This window comes from Octodon degus, unplaced genomic scaffold (assembly GCF_000260255.1).
Source record: "Octodon degus isolate 3935 unplaced genomic scaffold, OctDeg1.0 scaffold00087, whole genome shotgun sequence".
In the NCBI taxonomy this organism is placed as follows: domain Eukaryota; kingdom Metazoa; phylum Chordata; class Mammalia; order Rodentia; family Octodontidae; genus Octodon; species Octodon degus.
In genome coordinates this window covers 11823470-11850259 of record NW_004524663.1, presented here as the reverse complement: position 1 = coordinate 11850259, position 26790 = coordinate 11823470, and the positions used below count along the sequence as shown (strand labels likewise).

The 26790-nt window shown below is 39.5% G+C and overlaps 1 protein-coding gene across 2 annotated transcripts in view; it reads right to left on the bottom strand.

The window, feature by feature from the left end:
* Positions 1 to 24584, bottom strand: part of Il33 (interleukin 33) — a 55252-nt gene extending 30668 nt beyond the window's left edge. The window contains exon 1 of one of the 2 annotated variants that reach the window (XM_004637225.2): positions 24515 to 24584. The gene's annotated coding sequence lies outside the window, so the exon portion shown is untranslated. Of the gene's footprint in view, positions 1 to 10989; positions 11033 to 24514 lie in introns of those variants that run through there. The other variant, XM_023721960.1, reaches the window with a different exon arrangement.
* Between the last annotated feature and the right edge of the window lie 2206 nt (positions 24585 to 26790).

Sequence of the window (26790 nt, the reverse complement as noted above, 5' to 3'; positions counted from 1 at the left end):
AAGAAAGAAAGAAAGAAAGAAAGAAAGAAAGAAAGAAAGAAAGAAAGAAAGAATCAACAGAAAATCTTTAGTTGGCCATTCACCTCTGAACTACAACTAAATATATTAATTATAATCTATTCCAAAGTTGTAAATGTATATGATTGCCTCTTTGCTAGAAATCTTCTAAAAACTTGCATTCAACAAATATTAAATAACCATTTTACAGTGTGGACCACAACATGAAATTTTTCATTTTACTTTTTCATATATCTATATCTGGTCAACTGGAAAATCATTTATTTAATCACAAACTTTTTATGTGTCAGGCAGTTCTCTTCAATTAATAATGCCCTCTATAAAAAATAATGCCCTCTGTCAAAATACTGGTACATTTAAGAATCTTAGATTGACTGTTGATTTTTCTGATTATGAATTTTACTTACATTTTAAAAAATCAGATTATTTCTTTTGATATGTCTACTTATTAAAATGCAGCTTACAAAAATTTGTTTTATTAAAAACGTACTTCTGAAAAATTTGGATGATATAGAAGAGAGGAAATTCAAACTCTGATGTCCAAGAAAATTAATTAAATACACCAGAAAATTCCCCCACAGTCAGTATATTTTAGCCTATGTAAGTTGCCGGATAACTGATCCTGTTATAGTTTCTGTTACTTCTGTTTCTTAGAAATGACTGGTCACTGTCATGCATAGCTGGTCACTATGATGCATATTGCAGGAACCAACACCCAAGGGACAAGCCATTCAGCATTTTTATGTCCTGCTTGCTTGGCCCACGTAAGTCCTAGACCACCAGAGAGCAGGGCCTGACATCTTTAGAAGGACTGATTCCTTGTCGGTGCCCATCTGACATTAAATAAAGCTGCCTCCAAATCCTGTGTGTCATTTCAGTGTTCCTGCTTGCCATAGCAAAAGGTTTCAAAAAGAAATGTAAATGATAATCCTCGTAAGGAAATCCTAATCTCCCTGAGGTATGAGGTTATAAATAATGCTGGGTTTTTATCTCTTAGCAATATTACACGAAGTGCTGCCTAGTAATGACAACAGTAACAAATACTGTCTCTGCTGCTCAGCTAAGTACTGAGAAACGGTGACCAAAAAAATGGTGTTTCCCGCCCTCCTCAAGTTTGTTCGCTATTGAAGGGATGGATGTCAGGCAAACAGTGATACTAATGCACTACTAGTGAATTTTACTGCAGGTGGTAATAAGCTGGTGAAGAATATAAAGGATTAAAAGTATATAAAGTAGTGTAATCAGAAAAGATTACTTTTAAGATGCATCCAAAAGGTGAGATGTGTGAAAGACAGGTCCAAAACATGCCTTCCAGATGCAGAACACCTCGGGCAAGGGCCTGAGGTGGACAGAACCTGCAGTGGGGAGGGAGCTGAGAGGGCCAGCAAGACTGGAGCAAAGTGAGAAAAAGGGCAGCACAATGTAGCAGGGCTGGAGATGGGGAGACAGACCTAAGCTCCTATTGGCCTGGAGGTTAGAAGGAGGAGCCTGGATTTTATTTGAATGCCATATGAAGGGCTAGACCTGCAGCTCAGTGATAGAGCACTTGCTAGCATGTGCAGGACCCTGGTTCTGTACTCAGCACAAAAAAAAAAGTGTCGTGAAAGCTAGAGAGAGATTTTAAGTAATGCAGATGTGACATAAGTTTTGTTTTGTTTTGTTTTTTATGTGTTTGGCACAAGATCGCACTACGCAGCTTGGACTCATATGATCCTTTTGTTTTCAGCCTCCCCAGTGCTGGAATTACAGGTGCATGCCACCACGCTGTCTCGGTTGCCGGCTCAGCACACCTAGGGGTAGGACCAGTGTGGCATGAGGTGCTGGGGATCCAACCCCAGTCCCTGCGCTTGCCTAAGCAGGTACTTAGTCTGCTGAGCTATCTTGCTGGTCCTTTAAGTTTTGCTTTTAAATTAGTGCTCTGACTGCCAGTTGGAGGGGAATAAGAGGGAAAGGCTAAGACCAGTGTTAGGGTTTGTGTCTAAATGTGCCCTGCAAACCCTCATACAGTCACAGGGGTGGGCTTCTAGAATTTGTGACTGATTCATAGTCTAGTCCTGGGATTACAAGTTGGAGTGCTACACCTGCCCTAGGGCAGGTAGCCTGAGCACAGTATGGGGGTGGGAGGGAAGAGGCTTCCCCTTCCTCTCTCTCGTTGCTTTTGGTGTCTTGTGCCACCACAAACAGTTGCCCCTGCCTTGGAGCCAGCTGAGGATGGGCTGAAATCTCTACAAACTGTGAAATTAAATAAACCTTCCTTCCTTAACTTTGGGCATTGGGTATTTTGTCTCAGCAATAAGATAAAAGTAACTGGGACAACCAACAAGAAGTTTGTTTTAGTTCTGACTGACTAATGGTGGTAGTGGTGGTGGCAGTGATCGCCACTGCTATCATAAAGTGCTTCTGGCATCTTACAGGGACCAGAGGCTTTAGCTATAATTGTCACTCTGATCTTTCCCCTCTTAGAAATGAAGAAATAGTGCCTCAGAAAGATTGTCATTGCCAAAGGCCACATAAATAATAAGAATCAAAGCCAGAATCTTATATCAAGTGGACTTGGTTCTTAGTTTATGAGGAGTATTGGTAGAATAGAATTCTTTCTTTTTTTGCCAACTCTCCTTGCCCTGGGGGTGGGGCTGGCGCAGCATCTGGCACTTACCTAAGCTTGCCTAAGCAGGGGTTTTAGACTGCTGAGCTATCTCGCCAGCCCCAGAATAGAATTTTCTTAGGGCCTAAATTCTATTACCACCGTATCAAACTTTCATGCCCTTGAATGGGAAGAGGATCTATGATGTATGATGGGATCACACAGCCTATTGTTAGTTAATGGATGGAGACAGTGCCTGCAAATTTGTCTTAGAGACAGAGGAGAGAGGAAATGGAGAGTATAATTAGCTGGCCAGCAGAGTATGACTTCACTGCTGGAACAGTAACAGGAGGCGAAGGGCTGGGCGCTCCTCCATCAGTCCTCTGGTCCTTTAGACGTAATGATTTCACATCTGCCTTGAAGGTGATCAGATTAAGTGATGCACAGAAGGAGAGGCTACAATATGGAGAACAACCACACAGCACCTGCCTCACTCAGACTGAATCCCTTGCTCTTTCCTACCTTCCCAACTGTGCCAACAGTTTCTAGATGTCACTTCTCTGGCCCCAGGAAAGAACCTTTATAGAGAAGAAAACATTCCATAATGAAATCTGACAAATCAGTCTAGGGTTTATTTGAGAGAGAAGGGAAGGGATAATACCAGAGTTTAGGGAGGTTTTGTTTTATGTCTTTACGATGAGTAGCACTTGACATTTGTAAACCACTTCTTTGTTTATCTGTGGGTTTTGCATACAATATTATCCAGCCACTTTTGCATTGGTGCTATATTCCCAATCAGCCTAGACCCCTCATCTTTCCCTCCACACCTTCTTTCAGGCTGATCCTCCACTCCTCAATCCCTATGCACTTCCGTATCTCACACCTCTTCTCTGACTCTTGTTGCTAGTGGTACCTTTTCTGGGCGCCCAGCTTCCAGGTTTATTTTCCTGGCAACCCACAATCCTGTAGACATCATTGCTTTCTCTCTTCTTTGCTGATCATATCTAACTCTCTTTTGCTTCCACTGGACTGCTAGCTCCTTGGAAGCACTTTGTTTCCTCAGAAATTATCTGCAGCAGGCACACAGTAAGTGTTTGTAATTTGAATCAGCTCTTCCAAATTTCTGGAGCCTAGGTATGGCAGACGGAACTCACCGAAGAGATCTGGGAATTCTTCCCAAACCCCAAACATCTATAGAGCATCAGAGGTGGGACTTTTGGTTGACTCTGTGAAATTATCACTATTTCATCATTTTGAGCTACAAAAATGATTATTTTATGTGGCTCAGCCTAGAACCCAGGTTGTCTTGTTCTTAGATTGATGTTCTCTTCAAGGATTGAGGAAGCTGACTTCTCACTGGTCTGTGGCCCTGTGCTTTTAGTCTGACTGGGGGCCACACATTGGCGGCCACAGTTGTGTGCTGGTTCAAGGCTGTAGGGATTTTTGAAGGAGCAGAGGTGGACTGGTCTCTTGTTTCCATGCTTAGAAAAGGCTTTCTCTCTCCTCTCAGGTCCCTTCAGCTTTCCCAATCTCAGTTTGCTCATCTTAAAAATGAGGAGAGGGCATGAAGTCAGAGCTTTCCTATCTCTTTGATTTTCTTTCCTGTGCTCACCCCCTCTATCCTCTTTCCTTCCTCCTGCACCAGTACCTTTCTCATCCATCAGGAGCCATCCTCAGAAATGCCCGGCTCTGCCTCAGCCCTGTGCTCACCTCCTCCGCAGTCACAGCGCAAAAATCCAGGTGCGCCATGGACTTAGCTATATTTTGTTTTAGAACAAAATCACAGTAAAACGGAAGCTCCAAAGAGTGTTCAGTGGGATGTTTTTCTTGTTTTATTTTTATAAATTCAGAAAAGTTTCATTGCTAGAAGTAAACAATGTACTGGGCAAAAGCTAACATGAAACAGACATACAGGTTTTGTTACCCTATGGGTAAAGTTGAGATCACATGTATTTAATTTTCATTTAATTTTGCATTGCATTTAGGGAAAACTAGAAAAATAATACATAAATTATGAATTTTTAAGAATAAAAAGCACTGTGAAACATATGATAGGAATGTACATCTTTTGTAGTTAACCTGGTTTTTTGTTTGTTTGTTTGTTTTGTGGTACTGGAGACTGAACTTAGGGTACTCTACCAATGAGCTAAATCACTTTTTACACTTTTAATTTTGAAATAGCTATAATCTGAGCCACCAGATATTTCCACATCAAATGTGTAGTTTTTGCCAAAATGTATGAACCAAACAAAAATACTGAGCACTATAGTGAGAGCTCACAGAAAAAATACACAATAGAAACCAACCACAAAAGCTTCATGTTTGAGAAAACCAGAAATGTATAAAATAACTGATTTTAATGTTTAGGTGGCGGTATGAAAAAAATTAGAAACATGTACAGGGAACCTAGAAATAAAAAGAATATATTATTTGAATTAAAACTCAGTGGATCAAAAAGTAACAGATTAGACAGATTAGGAGTCAGTGAGCTAGAAAATAGGGCTAAAGATTTCTTTCTTTTCTTCTTCTTTTTTTTTTCATTTATGTATGTGGTACAGGGTCTCACTATGCAGATTGGGTTTGTAGTGATCCTCCTGTTTTCAGCCTCCCCAGCGCTGGGATTACAGGCATGCACCACCATGCCCAGACTTGGTCAATGGCTCAGCATGCCTAGGGGGCGGGGTCCGTGCATGAAGTTTTCTTTAGATTGCTATACAAAGATACACAGTGATGGAAAAGAAGAAAAGAGATCTGGAAGACAAAATAAGATCATTTAATGTATCTCTATTTAGAATAGTAGAAGAAGATAATAGAGCAGAAACACCATTAGCAGGTATAATGGCTGAGAATTTTCCAAAATTTTGTGGGGTTTTTTTTTTTGTGTGTTTTTTTTTTTGTCCTTTTGAGACAGGGTCTCACTATGCAGTTCAGGCTGGCCTTGAGCTCACTTTGTAGCCCAGGCTGGTCTCAAATTCACACGGATCCTCATGCCTCAGCCTTCCAAGTGCTGGGGTTACAAGCATGCGCCACCACACCTCGTTCAATTTCCAGAATACAAATCTTCACATTGAAGAATATCAATGAAAATGAATCTCAAGCAAGAAGGAAAGAAAGAAGGCTACCTTAATTGTGAAATGGAATGACATATCATTTTAAAAAATAATAGATTGCAATGTTAGTCACTGGGGGCAATAAAACTTTACAAATGAGCAAAAACTATATGGCTACGCTTATGGGTGGATATTTCTAGTCTTAGAGTCTCCCCACAACCTATAAAATTAACATCAGATATTTGAAGAATCACTGAAGCACCTCTGCAGTCTGCTGAACCCATTATGCAAAGATGGCCCATAATTCCTTATTTTACAAAGGAGAAAAGTCCCACGCAGAACTCATGAGTGGATATGTGGGGAATCCAGGACTAGAACTTGAGTCTCCATGCACAAAACAGTAGTTGTAATGCTGCCACCTCCACCCTGCTGACAGTCCTCAAAATACTGAGTAGTCATGAAGCAAAGCAAAGTACAGGTTCATTTTCTCAGGATTGTTTGGCGCTGTCCTTATGTCTCGTGCATGGAACTTAATAACTGAACGCATGGTTAGTGCAACGTCTCCTCACTAGGAAAGAAAATGCTCACTTTTTTTTTAAATAGGCAAGAGGGGGCACCCTTGTTTGATTCATTTTAGCTTATGAGAAACCATGAGGGTAGAATGAGAAAGGTTTGAGGTAATGAGTCATTTTGTAGAAGGGGGCATAGGAAAATGAGGTGGGGAAATTTCAGCATGCATAAAGACGCTGCTGGGATATACACAAGGAAAATGCAGGTGCCAAACCATGGTGTGTATGTGTACCTGAGTCACTAGATTACAAAGCAGTTCACAAAGCTAGGGGAAAATAATCCAATCTGGCTTGCTTTAGTTCACTTATTTTGACCCAGTACAGTTTGCTTTCTAAAGTTTGTATCCTAGACCCCAAGAGGAAGACAATTTACAAGTGTATGCTGATCCATCAAAATACATCACCCCCTTTCTCATGAAAAAATAATATTGTATGTAAATGCATGTATGTATGGAAATATTATTTCCAGATTTTGCCACAAATAAATACCACAATAGGTGTAAGAAAGTTTACAATTGATAACAAAAACAGATTGCTTCACTGGACACAAGAACTTGCCAATTAAAGTTGGTTTCATTCTGGGAATAGTACCCAGATTCCAGCACCTGAAGTTATTTGGATAATTTAATAGATTTATATCCTAACAAGGATGGTTCTTTGGGCATTACTTCAAATTCTCTGTTAGTTTACTGTTTGTTTTCTAAAAGAAGCATGAGATTTTTTAATAGCAAAGGTTTGGATTTTAAGCTTCAAAATAGAATGGAATATAATTAAATTGATTCACTTGTAGAGAAGCACTTATTTGAGCAGGGCACATTTCTCAGACATAAAAAAATGTTAATAAGCAGAGATTTATTCCAGATAGCACAAATATGTAAGTCAAGCTAGGGGAAGCGTCCCTCACTTTCATTTCTGGCACAAAGTAATGCAGCGAGATAGTGCTTGGAACTGATCTTGTGAGTCAGAACACTATCTACGAAGGCAACTTTGGAAAACCGCAAGTAATAGTAAGAGGAGTTACTGAAAAAATAAGGCAAGTGTTTATGGAAAAGTGGAAAGAAAGATTTAGGTCTCTAAGTTAGGAACAGAGAAATGCATTAGTCTGTTTAAAAAAATTTTTTAATAAAAATATATTTTTTTAAAATACAATTTTTCTCTTCAGCAGTGGAAATTGCTGGCTGGTAAAGTATTTTCAGCTTAGTAAAGACTTAAGACAGGTTTCAAAGATGCACTCCACTTTTCCCAACTTTTTTATTTTCAGACTTCTGACCCTCAACACAAAAAAATTATCTTTGTGTTTTTAAAAGTAATTAACTAAACAAACTGAATAGCTAATAAATCAGCCTTTGGTGTCACATGTAGAGCTTTCATATCATCTGGTTTATCAAATATTTATCATAAATTACTCAACGCAAATAATTTGTTACGTTATTTATCATTTGACCAATGTTATAACTAAGAAAATTAATATGGAGAGTTTTTATTAGTTGACAATAATTCAACAGCAACCTGACTAAACTTTATGAAGGTGTGTGTCTCAGTTACTTTTATCACTGCTGGGACAAAATACCCAACTCGTACAAGTTAAGGTAGAAAAGGTTTGTTTAGCCCACAGTTTGTAGAGCTTCTAGTCCACAGTAGGCTGGCTCCAGGGCAGGAACCATGGCAAAGTGGAACCATAGAGGAGAAACAGTTCATGGCATGGCAGGGCAGGCAGAAGGTAGCAGCAGCAGACAGTGAAGCAGCAGAAGCCACAGCAGCAAGCCTACCTGTCCCTTTTAGGTAATCCAGGCTTTTGGGTGGTGCCACTCGCACCCTGGATAGGCATTCCATTAACTATGCCCAGAAATATGCTAAATCAATCAGTAGATTAATTTAGTAATCACACACCCTTAATCCTGGCATTACAAATCTCCTGGATTGAGCTACCTCTGAAAAGCCCCACTAATCACTGCAGGAGGCTTTGGGGGGACATGTAGATACAAGCCATAGCAGCGTATTATATTGGAAAAAGCTACATTTTTTGTTAATCCTTCTTAGAAAAGGATTCGTAGAGCATTTGCCTATCATGTACAAGTTTCTAGGCTTAACACCCAGTAGTATAAAATATAACTAATAAAATACTACTGATAATTTTTTCCTAAAGCACAAATATGATTTGATGATTTGTTTTATTAACGTTTTCTTCTCTCATTAGCAATGCCTTACAACTGGAATACAACAAAAGAGTATCTCAGCAACAAAATTACAATCCTAGGAAACATTGTTTTAAAAGTATATGTGCTAGTTTAATTCAAGTCAGGTTTGCCTAGACTGACAGAAGTTAAAGAAAATGTACACATTAAAGTTTCAGGAGAATGACCTCTAAAAATAACTAAAATGAGGAAAGAAACTGTCAAGTTTTGGCAATCATTTGAGATATCTGGCATTTCCACACTTGATTGATGAGAGTACAAATTGTCACATGCACTTTGGAGAATAACGGAACCTGAAGAAATGTACACCTTTGTCCCAGCACTTCTCTTCCAAAGTAAATACCCAACAGAAAGGCATGAAGATGTTCAAAAGACATGCAGTGTAATGTTGATGGCAGTTATAGATCCTTAAGCAGGAAATAAGACAAATGTTTGTCTACATTATAATAAATAAGTTTATTTAGAGGAATTCTAACCTATAATTTAAAAGCTGCTGTGCCAGCCCTGCCCCCGGGGGTGCACTGAAACTGAGACTGAGACTGGGCGTGGTGACATGCACCTGTAATGCCAGTGCATGGGAGGCTGAAAACAGGAGGTTCACTGCCATTCTGATCTTTGTAGTGAGACCCTGTAGACCCAGTACTGAATAAAAAGAATAAAAAAAAGAAAAAAAAAGGTACAGCAACAAAGATGCATCTCAGAAACATAACAATGACCGAAAGTAGCATGACACAAACAGGTATATAATGTATGAATTGATTTGTAGATAGTTTAAAAATAATACAATTATGTATTATCTAAGGATGAGGATATGTTCTGAGAAATTCATCCTTACAGAATTTCATCATTTCTAAAAACTCTTTTATTTATTTATTTGGTACAGGGTCTTGCTATGCAGCTCAGACTCCTAGTGATCCTCCTGTCTCAGCCTCCCCAGCACTGGGACTACAGGTGTGTGCCACCACGCCTGGCTTCAGGGCTGGCAGGGTATGCCTGAGTTCTGCATCCAGTGTGGCGTGCATTACTAGGGATCAAGCCCGGCTCCTTGTGCCTGCCAGACAGGCACTTAGACCACTGAGCTATCTCCCCAGCCTGGAATGTCCTCATTGTGTGAATCCTATAGAATGCAGTTACACAATCTAGGCAGCTGAAACACGTCGAGGTGATATAATCTTAGAGGACCACACTGATGTGCATGGCACATCACTGACGGAGATACTGTTATGCATCATGTGACTCTGTAACATCAGAGAGCATAGTAGCGGTTGTCTTTGAGGTAGAGAGTCATTATGAGAAAGGGACAGGAGGCTTCCGGAGTTCCATGCTCTGCTTTGCTTTGGCCACAAAGTTATGTTCAATTTGTGACAGCTCATTAAGGTGTGCAACTTGTGTATTTTTGTGTACTTTTATGTGTACATTATTATAAAGTTTATAATATTTTTAAGTTCAGGGAGAGGCTGTGGCTTCTAAGGTATATAAAATCCATACTATTAAGCATGGTGGTTAAAGAACTCAGAGACAGAATTCAATAATAAAAACTTAATTCTTAAGAATTAAATAACTTTATAAATACTTTAAAAGAAATTAATTAGAGAATTGTCAACAGCTATTAGGAAATGATTAAGGAAGGTATTCATCTTTTCTATGAAATATATGCTTCTAATATGCTTGATTAAAGACTCTTTGCTGTCCTGAAAGAACTGAAAATTAATCAGGGTGAAAAGGATATTCTGGTGTTTTTTAAACTAAGGCAGAATCCAGAATCCTCAGAGCAACTTTGTTATTGTTTTTTTATTGTTGTTTTTGTTACTCTGTGTGTGTGTGTGTGTGTGTGTGTGTACGCTAGAGGTTTTTGTTAAGATTTATTTATTTGGTACAGGGTCTCACTATGCAGCTCAGATTCATAGTGATCGTCCTATCTCAGGCTCCTCAGCGCCAGGAATATGGGTGTGTGCCACCATGCCTGGTTTCAGTGGCCTTCGTGGCATGGGGCCGGCGCAGCATGCAGTACCAGGGATCAAACCCAGGTCCTTGCACTTGCACTTGCCAGGCTTGCGCTTAGACTGCCATACTGTCTCCCCAGCCCAATGTTAGAGTTTTAACCCAGGGTCTAACATTTTTCAGTCAAGCTTGATACCATTGTGCTAAATCCCCAGCCTTTTAGAGTGACTTGCAAAAGCTGGCCTCTCATGATTGGGCATGAAGTTTTAAAAATGAAAATGGTTAGAATTCTGCAGGAGTTAATTATTATTGAAAGTTTCTGACGATGACATTGTTTCTGAGTTAATGAAACTCTTTGTTCCCCATAGAAGAAATATAGACATGCAATCTTACTTCTGTCTACCAACACGGGGTCTAGGAGTATACCTGTGACTTAGATCCAGTCAGTAAAATTTAAGATGAGACCAGGCTGGGACTTGAAAAAGAGGCAGAAGGCCAGCCAAATAGCTCAGTGGATTAAAATGCCTGAAAGCAGGTGCAGGGGCTGGGATTTGATCCCCAAGCCTGCCGAGCTGGCCCTGCCCCTAGGGTGTGCTGAGACAGCAATTGAGACTGGGCGTGGTGGCACATACCTGTAATCCCAGCTCTTGGGAGGCTGTAAACAGGAGAATCACTGTGAGTTGGATCTAGTAGTGAGACCCTGAACAACCTGTAGACCCATCCCTAAAATACCAAAAAAAAAAAAAAAAAAAAAAAAGACAGGTGAGACTTAAGTGCTTTTGACTACTGTGAGGACAGGATGTTCAGAAGCCAGGCCAGCTATCCTTTCCATGAAGGAAGAAATCATGAGCCCACTGAAGATGGCAGAGCACAAATGTGGGAAAAATCTGAGTCCTTGATAATGCCATGTTCTTGCATCCTTTACTTTGGGACTAACTCAGAACTTCTTGTTAAATTAACAAGTTTCATTAAATTTTAAACCATGTTCAATTTTATGTTCTGTTATGGAAGCTAAAAGCTTATCTATCAAGAGATACAAATTTTCTGATTTTTGTCCTAAGGATAATCCACATTTACAAGTTCTAAATCTTGAAATGACAAACAACCATTGTATTATGACAATGACTTAATATCCTTAAATAGGATTAAATTGTACATTTTAACATATAAATAATGTTATATTTTAAAGAAAATGTTACTACAACATCAATATATAGACTGATGTGTTCAAATCAATAAAGTACATGTGAGGAAGCATAATATATCTGAAGACAGGGCTAGCCAGATAGCTCAGCTGACTAAAGCATCTCCTTAGACATGCACAGGGACCAGGGTTCGATTCCTGTGTGCTGTGCTGGCCCCTCCCTTGGGGTGTGCTGAGATGGTGTCCACTGAGACTGGGAGTGGTAGTGCTGGCCTGTAATCCCAGCCCTTGGGAGGCTGAAAACAGAAGGATCACTATGAGTCTGATCTGTGTAGTGAGACCCTGTAGGCCCTGTCTTAAATACATTTAAAAATAATAATAACAATATATCTGAAGATAGAAAAGCAAACTGAAGATTCTTTTTGTCAGAACAAAACTTAGAAGTAACAATTCGAGGTATTCTTTTTACCAAAACATAGACTATCAATAAGAGTAATATGATTACTATTTTTAATATTAATTTTACCAATTGGCAATATATTATTAATTTTGCTATTTTATTTTTATAAAACAGAAGACACCAGTTGGATTGGTTTACCCAAATTATTTGTAAATATAAATTTGTGTGTAAAATTGTTATGGATTTTGTGTCCATACATAAATTAATTGTAGCTAAATAAGGAAGAGAGTGAGTCATAAACATAAATTCATAATTGTTACCTCTAGAAGAAAAGAAAGAAGATGTTCTGAAGTAATGGTACAGACAGGCCTTCTAAAGCATTAGTAATATTCGAGAGACAAACACTGAATATTAGAATATAGATATTGTTCATTTTATTGTTTTTCTTCAGAACTTATATCTATATTGCATGATATAAGAGGAAGCATATGACATCTTTCATAGTTAATAGCTTTTTAAAAAAGAAACTTAAACTTTAATTAATATTCTACTCATAAAATGATTTGTCAAGCCAAGCTTTACCATCCCCCAGTAACTAATATAGCCATCAAGTAAAAAAAAAATCTCTATCAAAACTTTTAGAAATAGGGGCCGGGGAGATGGCTCAGTGGAATAAGCGCTTCCTTGGCAAGTGCAAAGGCCTGAGTTTAATCCTCAGTTCTGCCAAAAAAAAAACAAAAAACCTTTTAGAAATAAACAAAACAACTTGTTGCCTGAAAACAGTGATGCATTTGTAAAATTATGAGGTATTAAAAAACAAAAAGCCAGCATTAATGAGCAGCCACATTCCAAATTATGACAATTTGGTATTGCTTTGAGACAGTCTCCTAAATTCTCAGGCTGATCTTGCATTTGCTAATCCTCTTGTTTCAGCCTCCTGAGCAGTAGGGATTACAGATGTGCACCAATATATCTGGCTATTTACTATAATTTGGCTCAGAAGAATAAAAATATAATAGTCAGTTAAAATGAGTCATCCACAACAGTAACACAATCCTAAATCTGTAGTAGTGTTCCAAAGGCAAAGAGAACTAATATATTTTCTAATCTGTGGGGAGTGGCTGAAGCCGGAGCTTGATCACATGTGGGGTTGGAGCAAGGCCAGTCCCAAGAACAGAGAGCACCATGATGAGCCGTGTGAATACGCTGCATCAGCTGTGAGGCTGAGAGGCACCTTGAGGCTCTCATGCAAGCAGGGTTCTAGGCAAAGGGATGCCACATGACATCAGCCTGCCAAGTGTATAAACAAACAGCTGTGGTGGTCAAGCGGTTCCTTTCCCACTGGAGAGAGAGCTCTGCTTGACCTCAGCTTTCTGTATTCTATTTTTCCATCCTCCCACTGTCCTTCTTCTTAAGAATTTTGAGAGCTACACTGGACATGTCATATTGGTGCCTGAACATGGGATTGGAGTATGAGGACAAGCAGATGAGAGAACCTTTCTCATTGTGTGCACAAAAGGGGGAGAAGCACGTTGATAGCATCAATATCGACCACAGAGGTGTATTGATATTGCTGTCAAGTGTAAAACATGGGGCAGCTTCTCAAGAACTACATATGTGGGCTGGCCAGACAGATCAGTGGGCAGACACAGGGACCAGGGTTCAATTCCCAGCATGCTGTGCCAGCCCCACTCCCAGGGCATGCTGAGATGGCTAATGAGACTGGGCGTGGTGGCATGCGCCTGGGATCCCAGAGCTTGGGAGGCTGAAAACAGGGGGATCACTGCAAGTGCGATCTGTGTAGTGAGACCCTGTAGAACCTGTATTAAATGCATAAAAAAGAACTACAGATATAGAGAAATGCTTGTTGTATTACTGATTCCTATATTTACTTTTTTTGTGTGGGCATGAGCTAGGGAAAGTCTTAATGATTGTACACTTGCTGAGATAACCACAAAAGATCTAGCTCAGAGCACTACTTTATTTTCACATATATATAATATATATATATATATATATATGTATATATATATATATATGGTGCTTTAAACAATTTATTTAACTGAAATGAACTTACATTTGTTTCTGAAGTGACTTCCATTTATTTTGATACATCTTTTCCCCATGATGATCTACAGGATCTTCAAGCCAATATAAATATTTTATAAATACTTGAATATTTGGGTATACACCTGCACAGTACCTCAGAAATATCTTTCAGCAACAAAAACACTGAAGAGTAAAGACTAGACACAATTACTAGGTACAGTGAAAATCTGCTGCAAATATTTCTGAGGTAAGAAGGTACCACATACCTGTTCAACTAAGAAAACCACCCTACAACACAGGATGATTTTATTTTTACGAAGGACCTAGAACACTTAAGCTGCCAATTAGGTACTGAATGGCAGAGCAACACCCCCAGTTTATGCCATGAATTCATAGGGAAGAGGTTCCAACGACTCGGGTTCCTTCTCATCGGTCCTCACAAAGTGCGCTTTGCTGGATGGGGCAAGCTTGCTGGTGCCTCTGTTGAGCCCAAGTACCTTTCTCTTTGGCTTCCTTCTTTTTCTGACCATTTTCCTTGACACATTTCAGGAGGCTATCACAACTTTCTGAGTGTTTCATATGCTCAATACGCACATTAATCCTCTTGGCAAGTATCTTGCCCTTAACTTGCTTGTTTACAACAATGCCAACAGCATGCTGGGTACCATTGTAGACTCTTCCCGTTTTGCCATGGTGACATTTTTGAGGCATTTCTTTTTGCACAGTACCCATTCCCTTGATGTCTACAATATCACCCTTTTTGTAGATTCACATGTATGTGACCAAAGGAACAACCTCATGTTTTCTAAAAGGTCTGGAAAACGTATACCGGGTTCCCCTCCTCTTGCTCTTCATGTTAGTCATTTTGGAAAATTACTGAAAGATGGCAGATCCAGCCGAAAGGCTCAGAGCACTATTTTGAAATTAAGTCCCAAGCAGAGAAAGGATGGCAGAACAACAATTCCCCATAAAACTTATACCCTCTAGTTTGCTCAATTAGATAAGGAAGGAGCAGGGCTGGGGAGGGGCAGTAAAAATACCCTTTCCCACTAGAGGAGTGTTTCACTGTGAATTCCATTCCACAGTGCTGAGAACCTTAACTGCCACAGGTGACTTTTCCCATCTTCTCAGTTTAGAAAAATTTTGCTGCATCACGGGCTGCGATTTCCACCCTTCATAAAATGGAAGGGTTGTTAATTTAGGTCAACTGCTCAACAATTAGCATTTAAAAATGCAAATAAATGATGTAAAGAGGGTTTATAAGCCCATAAAAGTAGACTATGTTGTCTGTGATAATTCAGATTTGTGTAGACATTAGCGGCTCGTGCATGCGTAGGAAGGAACAACTATCATTCAGGTTATTCATCCACAGCCTAGAAGCAAGGGAGAAGACAAGGTTTTACTTGTTTCAGCTGTGGGGGCAAAGGACATTTTGCCCAAAATTTTTCTGCTGCACCTGTAAGGACAGCACAGCCATTATCTGTCCCTTAAAAAAAAAAATTCTAGTATCTGTACAAAGGGACAAATGTAAATCCAAAACTTATGTGGAAGGATGACCTATTCCAGGAAACTTCCAATGGGGCCTTTTCTGGCCCTGCCAAGTAGTTTGAGCACAATGGCATGGAGAGCTTCCTTGAGCGGGCCCAGCCTGTCCATGCTCGGCATGGAGGGTGGACTCGATGCCACAGGCCGCTCACACCCCACAGTGCAGAGTTGATGTCTATGCACTGATGTGGGTGGTAATGGGTGGACAGAGGGGCAAAAGCCCAGCTGGCCCTGCCTCCCACCTGCTGCAGTGCAAACTCTGCCCAGCCCCACCAAGCCTTTAAACTGCAGGCTTCCCCGTGCCATGGCACTGGGACAGCAATTGGCTCGTGAGCCACAGCATCCCAAATGCAAGAAAGAACCAAGGCAGCTGTGGCTGCAGAGGCCAAGGCTGCTGAGTTGTCCAGGGAGTTGAGTGGGGAGGACACTGGAGACGGAGCCCATCCCCAGCAGCAAGGAAGGAGCTGCAGCTGGAGGCAAAAGCAGTGAGTGGGAGTCCTGGCCACCCACATACAGGATATAGCTTTTTCTTCTGCACAAAAGAATGAATTACAGGGTGTTATATGAACCTGGCAAGATTATTCATTCACTCCAATTAACCTCTTTTCAGATAGCGCTTATATTTGCAGTGTGATGTGTCACATTGCAACTGCCACTATACATACTGGCCAAGAAGGTCTTTTTCATTTACTTCACACTCTTCAACTCGTAATTCAGTCACGCCATATCCCATTTCATCAGTTATATACAGTCTCATTCCCAACTGCCAGGGCCTCTTCCTGGAAGAAATGCTGCAATAGACGGACTGCTGGCTACTGTTATTATGAGTCCCTCGTATGCCATTCACCAGTCTTCTGCCGCCCATGCCACCTTTCATCAAGACACTTCTTCCTGTGTAAACAGTTCCTTTTAACCCACGAATAAGCTTGCCAAGTTGTTAAACAATGTTCCTCATGTGTAATACATCTTCCCTCACTCCCTACGTGGGTTAATCCCCGAAGGTTACACCCCAATCATCTTTGGCAAATGGATTTCATTTACATTCCTGAGTTTGTATCTTTATGCTGGGTCCATGTATTGGTGGATATTTCCTTAGGACTTATTTTTGCTTCTCCCCACACTGGTGATGAGCTAAATGTGTTATTGCTCATTGCTTGGATGCTTTTAGTACCTTTGCTGCCTACATGCACTTAAGACTGACAATGGCCCAGCATTCACTGGTGCTGTCTTCCAAACATGTTGTAAAGCTTTTCATAATTCCCTTACCACAGGAATTACTTAGGTTATAAGTAATATAAGCTATTGTTGAACATTCTTACCATATGCTCAAAATTTAATTATAAAAACAGAAGGGGGAACTTTCCCTACAAAATTCATATCTTACAATAGACTTGGCAGTAGATATCCTTAACTTTTTAAAATCTCCTGGGGATGGAACTATAGCAGCAGGAAGACAGTTAAAGGGAAAGAAGTTAGGAAGGGTCCTTTGGAAAGATCTTCATACTGGGCAATAGGAGGGACTCAGCCCAGAGCTAATTTGAGGTTCAGGGTGTGCTTATGTCTTTCTGGAGAACACTAAATGGCCTGCTCATGGACCCAGATCCAGAGAAGCAGTTGATTCCATCTCTCAAGAAGCAGATGCTCAGTCCTGTGGCAATGATCCCTTGGAGATCATGCCACACCAACCAACCTGGAGCCAATTAAAGGAATTGACTCAGGGTGCCCAGGATATCATGACCAAAAGTGAGAATCGAAGGTCTTAGTAGTTGACAGAGTGGGTGGGATAACTGAGCTAAAAGTTATGTGAAAGAAAGGGACATGAAATTTACCAATATTCTTTTTTTTTTTTCTCTTGTGGAACCGGGGATTGAACTCAGATCCTGCGTTTGTCAGTCAAGCGCTTATCCTACTGAGCCATCTCCCTAGCCCCACCAATATTCTTAAGAAAAATAAAATACAAAAAAATTAACTATAGACAAAAGATTTTATTCCTTCCAAATTCTTCTTATAGGAGATCTCTGCTAATTGAACTACAAAAAAATCTGACTACGCTATTTATAATTACAAACTTCTAAAACTGTAAAAGTTACTATAATTCAATCTGCTCAAAAAATTTTTGAATGCATTCTGATTGGTAATATGTTTCTTTGTCTGTCCAATCTGTTAAGCTACATACTTGGGGTTTTTTTTTGTCTATTTATCATATATATGAACAGCTGGGTTTTTTTTGAGTGCAACAGTTATTTGTTTTGTTTTGTTTTTTGCCTTTTTGGATCATTTGTTCAAAATTTAATTTAGGTTATAGATTTAAAAATCATGCTCCCACCTAGGTTGCCAACTGGTCAATATGAAATCAAATCTGCTTTCTTCATAGGTCATCAAAAAATGTTTAGATAATTAAATAAAAATCCCGTAGGGTGAAGAGAGAGTACTTGACAGGACTCCAGTTGATGAATAAGAAGTCAGCTGCCTGAGATGACATTAAGCAGTTCTTGTTCATTAATAGAGAACCCCAAAGATGTGCACAGACTGATGGAAGACATGCCAATAAATGTTATTAATATGTATTACTGTGGCATGTGTACTTTGGTAATCAAAAGATTTAGTTTTCTAGATAATAAAGTGGGTTTTTTTGTTGTTGTTGTTGTTTTGTTTTGTTTAAAGATACTGTGGTAAAAAGGTGTTGGTTTGTTTGGTTTGGTTTTTCTGGGAAGGATACTGGGAATCAGCCCAGGACCTTGTACTTGCCAGGCAAATGCTGTGCTGTTGAGCTATATCCCAGATGTTTGTTTTTTAAAAAACATGGATTCATATTTTATTTTCACTTCTCTAAAGTTTTAGTAAGAAGCTTGCAAAGATAATAAAGGTGAATAAAGATTGTCATATAACTATGACAATTGATTGTTAACTCATGTCCCCAGATGTCTAGGTCTTACAAAATGTAAAACAGGGATTATTTATGGTGACAGTCTTTTTGTTCAGTGTCTGATATCTGCTTTTAACAAAAATGTATGAGATGTATGTCCCATTAAAGGTCAACAAGTTAGGTAAAAGTTTTTACATACTAGATAGGGATGATTGACTAAAAAGGCTATTTTATGTCAAATAGAAATTTAGGTATGTTACAAAGATGTCATCATTGTCATGTTACAATATTATATATGGTTTTGGTTTTTAATTTTCTGTATAAAATGTATAACTATTGTTTTTAAACATTCTACAGGGATTCAACCACTAGAATGGCATGGTTGAGTGGAATGTAGTTCTACTTTGTATCTTAGAGTGCTTGATATTAAGATGAAATTATTAAGTTCATTGCTGTCATTACAATGTAATGTCATTAACCTCTTCTGGATGCTCAACAACTGAGGTTTGGAGGTGAAAAACAGGAAAGATAGGTGGGCTAGGAGAACAGCCAATATTCTGGACCCAGCCATTTGAGGTCAGTGAGGACCCAGGACGTAAAAGAAGCTCCGCCATAGATTGTGGAACCACAGAGGAAAGTGATCAGTGGTGTAGAGTGTGCCTAGGGGGAGTCCCTGAAAGAGCAAAGTTTCCCAAGCTTTCACAGAAGCAACTTGGTTAACTAATGGTCATGACACATCCAGGTGGCTGACCCTGACAGAAGAATTAAGAAGTGGTATACATTATTCCAAGGTAAATCCTGAGTTGAAACTGAGGTTGATAGACAGCAAGAGATGAATTGTAATTAATACAGGTCTCACCTTAACTTGTTCTCAAACATCCTGCAGCAAAGTATAACAACAAGAAGTGTGAAATAATTTCACAGTAATACACTAGCTATAAAAGAAACTCAAATTGCTAATACCTTCTGACAATTTCCAACTAACGGGTAACTGACCATTGTTATGGATTAATGAGCTGTATAGGATTAAGTTGCTGAATTCCAGGACTTAAAATCCTTGGACTGGAAATCTTTTTCTCTTTCTTTCTTTCTTTCTTTCTTTCTTTCTTTCTTTCTTTCTTTCATTTTAGAGAAGGGTCTACAGGGTGTTCAGGGTCTCACTACCAAATCAGACTCGTAGTGATCTGCCTATTTACAGCCTTCCAAGAGCTGGGATTATAGGTGCACACCACCATGCCCAGTCTCAATTGCCATCTCAGTGTGCCCCGGGGGTGGAGCTGGCATAGCAAACCTGGGGATCAAGCCCCCACCCTTGTGCCTGCTTGCAGGTGCTTTAATCCGCTGAGCTATTTGGCCTGCCCATGACTGGAAATCTTTAGCCTAAATGAGTAAGTCCGTTCAGAATAAAAAGCGTTGGAGAATGAGAAGGTCTTCTGTAGAGTCCTCCTAACACAACTTCTCCAACTTCAACTGACTGCCCATTGCCGGTAACTATAAAACGGAAAGGGGGTGGGCATGTGGGGAGTGCCTGAACCTGGAGATGGGGAGTGCCTGAACCTCTGAGGGCTGGAGCAAGGCTTATCCCAAGAACTAAAAGTGCCCAAGGAAGGCCACAAGGAAGGCCACGAGGACAAGTTGCTCCAGCTATGGGGATGTGAGGCACCCTGAGGCTACCATGCAAACAGGTTGCCAGGCAGAGGGGTGTCACTTGACTCCAACGTAACAAATGTATAAATAAACAGCCATGGTGGTTGAGGGTTGAGCAGTTCCTTTTCTCCAGTCCAGAGAACGGGTTCCACCTGACCTCAGCTTTCCATACTGTGCCGTGAGCTGTATTTCTCCATCCTCCCACCATCCTTCCTCCCAGCAGCTTCAAGAGCTGCACTGGACACAGCACTAAACAAAATACTATTTCAGATTGTCCTTATTTAGAGGTTAGTTGTAAAGGTATGACACGTGAAAAGTTTTCCTTGTACAAAGGTTGCAGCTACTGCTACATCTACAGGATTTGTCTCCATGCTTGGGATATGCTTGGATATGTGGACAGAAACGCTGCAGTAGAGAATAGATTGTTAAAAGCTTTGTGAAACCTTATAAATATCACAACACTTTTTTTTTTTTTTTGGTGGTACTGGGGATTGAACTCAGGATCTTGCATTTGCCAGGCAAGTGCTTATTCTACTGAGCTATTTCCCCAGCCCAAGTTGAGAAGATTTTTTTAGGTGGGGAGAAGGGGCTGGCTCCAACTGCCAAAAGGGAAAGTCTGGTGTGGCATGTGGAACTGGGGATCTAACTGCAGTCCCCCACGCCTGACTGGGTGTGCCCATGCAGGCGCTTAAACAACTGAGTTAACCAGAAAGCCTCTTCACCACACTTTCAGTGCCACACCTTCCCAAGCTAACTGGTGAGTTAATAGCCAAAATGAGATCCCTCACTATGCCTCAGTTCAGTTTGTAGTCTCCACAGGCTGGATTAGCTGTGTAAGGTTGGTTCCTTTCTTAATGATTTTTGCTCATGCTATACTAACTGTTAAATGATTTGCATATCACACCTGGATATAACACATGATTTTGCTCCCACAAACAAATGGCTGCCCACTCAAACAAAGAATTGTGCATAATATAATATTAATTTAATCACTATAAAACATGTAAAAATTTAGACTTTTCTCTCACAGTTAATGAGAATTCCTGCAATTAAACTAAATGCATAGTCTCCTGAAGGCTGAGGCAAGAGGATCTTAAGTGAGACTGCAGTGTGGGCTATGTAGTGAATTCAAAGCAAACCTGGGCTACATAGTGAAACTGTGTCTTAAAGAAAAAAAGAAAATAATGCTAACCTGTATAAATAGCATTTCTTAAACAATTTCTATTGAAAACCAGCAGGGTAAGAAGTTAAGAGTGATTAAGATGTGAGTACAGCAAATGCACAAAACTATGAAGTTCTGTTAAACTCTTTAGGAAAATTTTGAGTCCTTCATAAGAACTCCAAGGGAAATAATGATCAAAACATTCTTAAAATTACATGTTGAGTGTGGTCTCACATGTATGAATATTGCTAGGGAAAATTTAGACAATTCTTTCATTTATGAGGTATTCAAAGTAGAAAGGAATGAATGTAGGCTGGATATTCCTCAAAAGTAAGGCAGCCAGCCAAGTCTGGGTTGTTATTCTCCTGGTCCACAGCAACAGGAATGGCTGAAGAAGTTATATCAAAGTGGCTCCAGTGATCCTGTCCCTCAGGTAACAGTGAATGTAATCCTGAAAACAATGGCTGGAATGCTTAATGCCATCTCACTCATATTTTTTTTAATCTGAAAATGATGGGAAATCTGAATTAAAACATGGGCTTCCCAAGGGACATTAGAGACACACTAAGGAAGTAGGTTAGAACCATTTTTCCTAGCCCTTTTTCCTAAATGGGACTCAGTCCTGGATTTTAACATGTGAACTGAAATTTACTAACTGTCATCTTGGTTTATTACAATCTGTCCAAATCTTGCTTTATTTTCATAAATGGATAAAATAATGTTTATCTCACAGATGTATATGAAGATTATGTGGGATCAAGTGGGCTGTATGTCTCACATTTAGTAAAGTGTTAGTAGTTCATAAATTGCTTTTAATAACAGCTTGTAACTTGTTATATCCATCAGAATACTTTTCCTGAGTAGAGTTTTATTGTTGCTGGGTTTCTTTTTTTTTTTTTTTTTTTTTCCATAATTTCACTGGTTGGGGTCACAGTCTCAAGAAGGTTAAGTAAGACCCAGAGTGGTACTACCCATCAGTGATAATGGATTTGAAGCTTGTCAGCCCCTGATAATCTGTGGATTTTACTATTATGCTACATCACACTCTAAAAAATAGAAAACAAAACAAAAACACTTTGTAGTATAGCCAAAATTACCAATAATAATGGCAACATGGATCAGAAGTCTGATGTGGGGGGACATGCCTCAAATACCCATTTCTCCTTTATTTCCCTTCATTATGAGCTTTCCTTGCCTTGCAAGGTCCTGTTTCCTTAAGAGCTCCTTTTGCAGGCTGAGCCATAGCTCAGTGACAGTGTTTGCTTATCAAAGGTTACATTCTCTGTTAAAAAGCTCTAGAGTCAATTGCCAGCATTTAAAAAAAAAAAAATCCTCCCAAATAAAATCTCCTTGCGTTGTTTCTTTTAAATTTTAGGGAAAGGTCTACAGGGTGTTCAGGGTCTCACTACTAGATCGGACTCCTAGTGATCTGCCTGTTTACAGCCTCCCAAGAGCTGGGATTACAGGAGCGCACCACCACATCCAGTCTCAACTGCCATCTCAGCTCTTCCCGGGGCCAGAGCCAGCATGGTAGGTCCTTGTGTATGTAGATGTCAGCACCAGAAAACCCAGAGAAAGAACAAATCAGAGGTTCTGCCACAATTTCCTGAAGCCCTCGAGCCAAGCATCTTTTTGTATAGTTAACTGAATTACGGTTTCTTTCTACTATTCATGGAGTTAAATTTTTGGTCTAGGAGTTCCTAAAATGTCCCTTCTGCAAAATGGGCTATGAAGAAGGGAATGTCTGGCATTCCAGAATCCCACAATATTCACCAAACTTTGAGCTTGTTGTACAAAAAAACACCTTGATTTTGGCTGAGTCACACATCTACAAGCAAGCGAACAAACGTTCATGCTGTCAGATTTGCTAGCACAAATATTCCTGAACATGTATCTTCTCTTCTTCCAGTGATAACCCCCCTCTGTAATAGCTGTCCACATGATTTAATTTTTCAGTGGAGCTGAATTTCTCACAGATGAAGCCTACACACATTCCCAGAAACTGTGACTCTTGGCAGACCCTGGATGGCAGAAGCAGCTCTCATTTCTCAATCTCTTTAGAGAAAGTTCGCCTCTGGAGTATTTTTCCTTTATAAATAAGAAGAAGGAAAGAGGGATGTGGTGGCTATTGATGTATGTTAAAAAGTGACTGAACTCACGTTAATGAGGAAATCAGTGCCTGCAGCAATCTAGAAGGCTGAGGCAAAAGAATCAGTTGAGACCTGCCTGAACAACTTGGTAAGACTGTTTAAAAAGCAACATGAGTCTGGGGAAGGGAATTGTAGTTCAGAGCTTTCTGGTTTCAATTCAGTACCAGGAAGAAGAGAATAGAACGGAATATAATCAAGGATCCTTGCAGAGACGAATGGAGAAAAAGTGAAATTTAAGCTGAGTGGAGCAGATGCCGTGGCTGAAATCTTATGCATGTGAGGGCATTGTCCAGTTGTGTGTGATTCAGCTCAACGGCTTGAAACTGAGAAACACAGAATTCTGAAATGTTCTGATGCTCTTTGTGGGAAGAAACCAAAAGAGGAGTGTTAGGTAATTGGAAAGTGAATGGGAGAGGCAATAGATAGGGATGTGGAGAGTAACCCTGGGCAGCCACGGGATGCAAGGGTGATTCAAATGGAAGAGGCACAGTGAGAGGAGCAAGGGTCAGAAACATCACCCACGTGTAGCCCAGGCCACTCCAACTTTAGTCTTGTGTTCAGTCGCAGTATTTTCTCTGAATTTGGTGCTGTATTCTTTACTAAAATTATCCAGAGGAGTATGTTACTTACGGAGAGAGAAAGCAGAGAAGAGTGGGAGCAGGAAAGGTTGCCAGGAAGCGAGGCAAAGAGGAAAGCAGTTTTCAAAGGCAAGTCTCTAAGTGAAGAATAGCGGCAAAGTTGGTGAGCTTTTGAATTTATCAAATTGAGGCTGTCAATCCCATATTTTTTTCAAAAATGGCTCTTCTAGTTATCCCCTTTGGCTGAAAATCACTTGTAAACAATTGATAAAAAGTTGGTTAAAGCATTAAGAATATGAAGTCCAATGACCAAATTGTTTCATAAGTTTCTTTGATGGGGAAAGGAACATTTACTATAAAGACCATCATAATCTATTTGACAATTTATTAATAATCTTACAAATCACTCAAAGAAAGCAAAATGGAATTATAAGATGGTAGTAACTGTTATCAACTTTTACTTCTATTTTCAATAACAATAATGATAATAATAATAATAATAACCAGTTAGTTTTATACTTCATTTTGTAGGAAAAACAGCTTTCTATGGTTTCCAAGATATATCTTTGCAAAATCTCACACAAAAAATCCCTCACAAGATTGGCTTTAAGCTTACCCGGTGATCTTGTTGTGATTCCTCTGCTTGCTTTTTTCTCTCTGCTCAGAGAGCCTGAAGGCTCTTTTTATAACAGCAAGTTTGGCAGAGAACCAAATGGGCTTAGGCAGGAGATCTGGATGGATGAGATGCCGTGTTTTAGAACAGCCACTTAAAATCACATACTGTCAATATCACTTTCTGCTTTCTCTTTTGTTTTTAATCTTAAATTTTAACTAGCAATGATGGATTTTTTTCTTACTCCCAACTCTCCCTGGAATCCTCACATGCAACAACACCCTGTCTCCTCGGTCCAGTGTTGCTCCCCCTACCTTTTATAACTTGGCTCCTGAACTTAGAATCTTCCAACTTGAACTCTAAAACTTTGCCTTTAGCACTGTTCATGTTGAAACTATTTTGTCTTGTTTATTGTCACTTTTGGCCATTGGCTTCTTAATTTGCAAGCTTCATTAGGAGGTCAAAGTCCTCTTCCAAACTCCTTACACTAATAACTATGGTAATGTTACTCCCTATTGCATATCAGAAGTATGCTGCTTATCAGCAAATAAAACCTTGCAAGTATTCCGTGCATGCCAACCTACCCAGCCCACTCCCTATTCCGCATTGTTCATTGTCCTTTAATTTATTCCAAAAAGCTCACAAAACATATCACTTTTGATGTATAAACCTATCCTGCTCTATAGATATTTTATTAAATCCTCCTAAGGAATTTTATTCTTGCATAGTCTCTCTTCATTCTTTTGGCATCTGCAATATAACTAATAGGAAATGAAGGGGTAAAGGGATACTTTTTTAAAATTTGCATTGTTCCTACATCCTAAGGTCACACACTGGAAGGGAGACTGCTGTTGTGCTTACAAGGCTATAGTGATGAAACTCTTTGTTACATACACACAGGCCAACCAAGCCTCAACAGCTATCCAACACTCAAGTTTAAAAGGACAAACTTGAAACAAATAAGCAGAAAAAAAGTGTTCTGTAAAATGTACTAACAGGAAATTTTTAGTTTTCTTCTTAGCATACTGTGGAACACTGGCCTTCTGAAATTTGGGGAAAATAGGAAATGAGAGTCATAAGTGACTGGCCAGGGCTGGGAAAAGATATGATTGTTACAGAATCTCTTTCAGGAAAAAACAGCCAGGAGAGGGATACTGTGGTCTGATATCGATGTAAAGTGGTTGGGATTTTTCTGTGCAGTAAAACCCTTTCATTATCCTCAAACCTAAACAATCATTTGTCATGAACTGTAGTGTTGTATTTATAAGGGGTGAAAGAAAATGGCTGCGTGCACACTTTCAATAACAGCCCTGAAGAAAGAAGGCAAAGAGCAGAACGCTGAGCCATGCAGTGCTGATCAGGAATTGAGCCAACGAAGTGAACAGGAAGAAATGACAAGTAACAATTAGGCACAGTGACAGTGAATCTTCTAGAGCTTTCAGTGAGCTCAACGGTCCCGATCGAGGGAAATAAACCCTCAGATTTACAGTTCACTGACTTTTGACAAATAGGCAAAAATCAAAGAGGAAAGGAATAGTTTTGCAGGGTAGTCCTGTTGACAGATTTTTTGACAACTGGATTCCCATTCAGATGAATAAAGTTGAATTCTTTCTTTACATTGTTGTAAAAATACATCAAAATAGATTTTTTAAAAACCCACCTAAGTATAAGTTAAACTCACTAGGAAACTCCTAAAAGAAAATTTAGCAGGTAAACCTTCATGACTTATATTTAGCAATAGATTTTTAGATATAAGCAACAATAATAACAGTATACAACAATAATGAGCCAACAACAATAAAAATAGGGAACTTGAACTTTATTATCATTGAAATGTTGTTATTCAAAGCCACTCTCAAGGAAACCTACAAAATGGGAAAGAATTCTTTCACATCATATACCTGATAAAAATTTAGTATGCAGAATATAGAAATGATTCTTAGAAGTCAAAACCAAAAAGATAACCCAATTCTAAAATGAACAAAGACACTGAATGGGCATTTCTTCAAAGAGGGCACATAGATGGCCACCAAGCATATGCACATCACCACCCATTTAGATGCTTGCATTTCTAAGAGCCAAAGTCCCATTCCAGGCCCATCAGATAAAGACCAGGGTACTCACAGGGCTCTCTATTAAGAATGTACTGCTTCCTGACCCAGTACTATTAGGGACTACTGGACTATTTTGGAATATTCTGCTGAGTTCACACAACTATAATATTTAAATGATGGAACTAAACAAAAAAGGGGATATAGATGAATAACTATTTTATATCT